Source organism: Falco punctatus, assembly GCF_963210335.1.
Source record: "Falco punctatus genome assembly, chromosome: 5".
NCBI lineage: Eukaryota > Metazoa > Chordata > Aves > Falconiformes > Falconidae > Falco > Falco punctatus.
In genome coordinates this window covers 67358331-67364427 of record NC_137584.1, presented here as the reverse complement: position 1 = coordinate 67364427, position 6097 = coordinate 67358331, and positions in this window count along the sequence as shown.

Sequence of the window (6097 nt, the reverse complement as noted above, 5' to 3'; positions counted from 1 at the left end):
AAAGCAATCAAAATGTTTTGCCATATCACCTTCAGGAGTATTTTTGTTCCCTGGTTTAAGCTGCCTGTGATCTAGAAAAGTAGCTGGAAGCAAGTATTGCTTCTTACTGTCTACTAGATTGCAGACAAAATGATATTTTCTAGACAGTTACATTAGCTGTAGCAGCTTCAAGCAGAGGTAGATGAGTAAAACCCAAATCATCTGTTTGCAGTACATCTGCTACATTTTTAGATATCAATAATGATGGTTTACTGAGGTCTTGAAAATGCTTATTTAGAGATCAGACTATTCTTTTCTGCCTACCTAACAATAAACATTGGAAACATGGATATTTCCAAGGTTTTGAGGCGTCAGTAGCCACAATCTTTAATTGTTTTCTGAGTTGAAAGAGGAACATGTTATTCATAGTAAATGAAGCTCACTCTAAAAAGCTAGGCTGCTTCAGAAGTAGGTAGAAAATGTTATTGAATTTGCTATCACAGTCAAGAGATTCATGTAAATGACTGCAGAGAGTACAATTGCTGTTTGCTGCTTTTACAACACTAATTTTTTTGGTTCTCTCTAAAAACCTAATGAGTTTTTATTGTAGAAGCTCTGTTACAATTATTTTTTCTAATCTATTCTGTCTTCCTGCTCTCTTACCTCTGACAGTACCCCATCAGTCATAAAGAAACATTTTCTACATGTGCTGATAAGCCTTACGCCCACACACCTAAACCGATCCACGCAGTCATTGCTCTACTCAGGAAGGCAACACAGAGTGTTTCTTCCAATCTAGGCAGAAGCGGACGTGTTGGGGGAAATGATACCATTGTCAGGATCTGTGGAGACCAGTCAAGTCAATGACACATCACTAGTATTTCAAACTGGTCTTGTTTCACAATTAGCCTGCAGACCACAGATATACTCTAGTGAATATTTAAGTAATGAAAAATGGGATTAAAGCCACCCCTAGATGCCAGAAGCTCAAGCATTTAAGCATAATCACAGGTTCTAGTGTTCTACATAGGCTATAGCTTTTTTAGGTGTGAAAGTAGATTTAAAGCATGTTTTGGTGTGGAATTAACAATGTTTCAGATCCTTTGCAATGTAAATCGTTGTTGGATCAAATTCAGAAGACTTGGTGTCTTAATGAGGAGTGGGCACCCAGCCTTCTGGCACTGTCTGTCACAGAAAGTCAGAGAACATTTCCAGAGAAGTAAAAACCTTCCATGTCTTTCACCCAGACAGGCTCTTCAGCCTTCAAGCGCAAGACTTTTGACAAAGTCCATGGAGCCTCCACTCCAGGTCTTCTGAAGGCGTCCTCCTCTGCATGTCTTTTCTGAATTCACACTCAGTTCTTCTCTCCAGCTCTGAAAGCAATGTTTTTTTTCTTTCTAGTTCTATGACCAAGTCACGAAACCCTCATTTTACGACTTCCCTCCCTGCTCAGAAAGTGCCAGTAACGTAGTAAGTCTTTATGGGCTGGGGGCCTCACCTATTTATAGGCTGCAAGATGAACATTTCCAGAGGGCCTTGTTATGACTTCTGCGCAGAAGTTTCCATGCCATGCCTGAGTGAATCAGCATACCACCACACTCCAGTGCAACACACTTCATGAAATGCTGAATTGACTTTGGCAATAAAATGTATTATATTTACATAGTCACTAACGTTAACCTTTTGGAAGTTCTCTGCCTCACAGAAGATTTCTCTACCTGGGTACAGCACTTAATGCTTAGTGTAATATAGTAATATCATGGGTAAAGCCTGTCATCCTCAGCTATGGTTTAACAGCTTTTTCTTTAGAAGACACATTTTCTTGGTTGTATCTAAAGACTGGGGCTCCTCACATGAAAGACAAGTGCCTTCAGAGAAGGAAGATCACACTGAAGACAGATCCTTAACCCATAACTACCACTCTCACATCACAAAGAAGTGGAGCAAGGGATGCTCCTGAAAATAGGCAGTGGTGGATCACACCCCCTCAGTACATGGCAGCACCTTCTCCCACTGAGCTCAGATCGGCCCTAACAGACTGCAAGCGCTCTTGTCTTTTTTCAGCTCTGTGTATGAGAGTTGGTTAATCAACTTGTCTGTGAGGTGCAAATATAGCCTCTTTGTGATCTGTCACCTGCCGTCTGCCTGTAAGGGACCTTCCCCATGCTTGCTGCACTAAGGACCATTATGTAGTGCGCTGTTCCTCATGCAGAACGATCATATTGGCATTTAGCTTCACAATCTTTTTCTATGAGGTTTGTCTTTCACTCTTCCCCCTCTTTCTGTTACAGACGATGTGCCACGTTCTCATGAAGTCTGGCTGGCAGCGGCAGCTCTCCACCCCAGGATATGTCTGAGCTCTTCAAGCCAGGTTCTCCTGCTCTGCTTTCTCCATGCACTGCAACAATTGCTGTCCCTGTCCTGAGCTAAAGACATGCCAATACCCCACACCCATCTTTGCACAGCAACATTAAACCTGTGAGCAAAGATAGAATGATGCTACAAGAAGAAAGGAAAAGCCAAAAGAAGAAAACCTAATCTATTTTTCAGAGGTCATGAGAAAGTGAAACTCCAGATCATTTCTATCTTCCAAAACGCATCATTAATTTTCAACATTTTTTAATTATTTCTTTAGTGTTTTTCTGGAAAAACGTAGCTAATCTCTTATTATAATGAGTCATGCAGATTCTAAAGCATGTATTGGATTATCTTAAACCAACAAAATCTTAATCTAAGACTTCATTTCTCAGGATATTATGGACATTTGAAAGTAGAAGAATCTGGATTTTAAGAACTGTTATTAGGAACATTTAACCAATGTACATCAGGTCTTTTGAGTTGGTGTCAGTAATGTTTACTGCAAGTAATTATTCACAAGTCTTTTTAATAGATTTTAAATCCCAGAGCAACCTTCGTATGAATTCCAGCCTTTCCTAAACAGCAGATATTTTACTAAATTAAAGCATTTTCGATGGCCTTATGCATTTTATTTCTGGTATAATTCTTCTAGTTTCAGCACTAAGCTTTCTTATGATCCCCTTCTAGGTCTTCTAGGCTGAAGAACTCTATTATAGCAACACTTGTCTCCATGAGGTAATGAAAGTTTCTGGATGGCACACTTCTTTTAAAACCAGTTTGCCAGGTGCAATGCCACCAACATTGTAGACAGTAGTAATGAATTACCGAGTTTTGACCAGCTTTACTAACATTACCTTCTCATTTCATTCAGTTTTTGTTTTACTCTCCCTATTCCCCAAGAGCGCTGATCAGTTGATGCACATCTTGGCCCTTGTGTAAGAGTGGATACAAAGGTGTCCCCGCACAGTATCTCCTGACGGAAGGAAGCTACTGCAGAGGAGCCCATGGAATTCCCTTGCAGTCATTTGAAGAACAAACTCTTCTTCCCAGAAGGATGAGGAGATATCTCTCAGGCCCCAGCACAACACCCAGATGAGGTTCTCCAGATCTTCATTTCCCTGGTTTAGAGCGGCACATGCCTCTTGGTGACAGAATTCTGCCTACACTCAACAGTGATAACCCTTGGACGTCACCACAGGGGAGTTAGAGGAACTCACCCTGGGCTTTTTGCTTCTATGTTGTGCCTAATAAGACATCTACACATCATTCTCTGCTCTCATTCAAGCCTATATATTAATTTTAACTTCCGTGAAGCTGTAGCTGAGGAAAGAATTTTTTTCTGGTATCCGAAATTTAAGAATTCACCTTAGAAATATACCACTTTATAAACCCAGTATATCTATCCAGAGATCTTCAGATTCTAGTAATTAAAAAAAAAAATAAGTACACACACGCATGCAGATGTATTTTCATTCCTGCTTGCATTCAGAGACAAAATCTTAGACCAAGAAACTTTGGATTTCAGTGACGCTAAGCAGTCAGGTGGTTCTCCTGTTACACTCTGGAGTCCGTTTATCAAAATACAGGAACAGTCCCAAAGTACTGAATATACACAAAAAGCAGACCCATAGGTGAGTAAAATGGGCTAATACTTGCAGAGCAATCTTCAAAATGTTTGTGCATGTGAACTGCTGAACACCTGCTGCTGTGCTAAAGGCAGGTAGCAAGGTTGAACATCTAACACACCAATCTATCCTGGAGATACGGAAAGATCTAACCTCGTATGGAAGTCCTCGGTAACTGAGAAGGTATATAAGAAGTTAAGACTGATTTGGTATTACTTATTAATCTCCTTTTCTAGGCTTGCAGTAAGATTTATAACTACTATACAAACATCTTCCTGACATCTTGGCACATAAGACAAACTAAGAAACAATATGTTATAAACAAAGAGAAAAAAATACAGATACAATCAATCATACTCAGTTATAATTTAGTTCTCTAGCACTCATTCTTCCTCTCTCTTTCTTCTCCTATAAAGAGATGATTATAAAAATCTCTAGCAAATTCAAAATCAACAGGAGATACTTTAGGTTGTACCTGAGTAATGCAGAATTTGCCAGGAAACAAAACCAATGCGTAAGAACATTGTTGCTGAAATTCTAACTACAAAGTCAAGTCCCCTGCTTTCTCAGGCAATTTTGGTTTTTACTAGAAAATCCAGCAGACAAATTCCTTCATCAAAAAACCCCTGATTTTTCCTGTGATTCCTTACTCTCTCCTGGCCAACTGATTCAAAACCAACAAACACTTTAGAATGTATATAAAAACCTATTTAATAGGAGCATAAATCAAGAATTGGAAAGAGAACTTAATGAAAGCAAAACATATTAAATAAGACCACTATTTTACTGAAAATGGACAATTATGAGACTAACATGTTTTCTTAGATGACAGATTTTAAAAACAAATTGAAAGCACAGTCTTAAGTATTCAGTTACACAATTCTTTCTGCAATCCTTTACAAGATTCAAGTAATTTTACCCCAAACCTCATAATTTTTTCGATCAGTTAAATCTGAATTTCAAAATTTAAATATCTAATCTTCTGAATTAGTGCCACCAACAAAAGACCTGAGGATAATCTTCTGTTGGCTTTATTGCTTTTCTAACAACAGTTCAAGATCTACAAAATACCTTATTTATTATATACTTCTGTCTTCATATAGAAACCACATGCTTCACAGACATACAAGAAACAGGGCAGCTTTCCTGAGCAACACCTCCACCCTATATGACCACAGCATGGGAGACCTCTTACCTTACTGTCGTAACACAGGAAGGCTCCATGTTTCAAGCAGATGCTTCAGTAAGAAAGCAATTCAGAGGAGTACTATTCTTCCATCCATTTTGTGGCAAACTAGTTTTCTATTGCTTCTGTTCAATTCTTTGCTCCAAAATACATTCTTCATGCAGGTTTTGTGAAGATTACTGCATACAGAACCTTCTTCCATCCTACTATTTCTACTTCAGAGACATGAGGGAAGGAGGGGCTGATAGGGGCTACTGTAAATGTCCATAACATTTTCAGAAGCCTGCTGAAATGATTTCTCCTTGAAAAGAGTTTTCAAACTTATTTCACCATCCTTTCAGTTTCCTGCAAGCCTGCATCAGCTAGCAGAATTGCCCATTTTGCACAGAAACCACCTTTATGTCTGTCTTCAGCTCTGTGAGAGCCTGCCTTTTCATGTACTTTCAGTCAAAATACCATTTTGACTTTGAAACAGAGACATCTTAAAAGATTAAACTCTTCTGTGAGAAGTCTTCAGCCTTTCAAAACAGCTTTGTCCCCAGCAGAATTCAAAACTCTGTCAGTATAAAAATACTTAATATTGCCACCAAAAAGCCATGTGCCTCAGAGTGTGGCTTGGAAACCCCCAAGCTCTACCACTGGGTACCTGCCAGAGGAACCAGAAAAATAAACTGTCTGGACTCCAGAGGGACAAGAGGAAACCTGGTTTGTGGGGACCCAGGCATCACTCAGACTTCTGGGCATACTCTCCAGACCCAGCCATATCGGTACAAGTTACTGTTTCCCAAGATTTTCCTGCAGAAGCATTCTCTCATTCATTTAAACCAGATTTAAACAATCAAGCTCGTTACTCCCCACCCACCCCTTTGATTTGCCAGGACTGATTTTGCAGGACAGGCATTAGGGGCCACTTGGCCAGGAGCTCACCTGAGATAGCAGCCTATGGCAG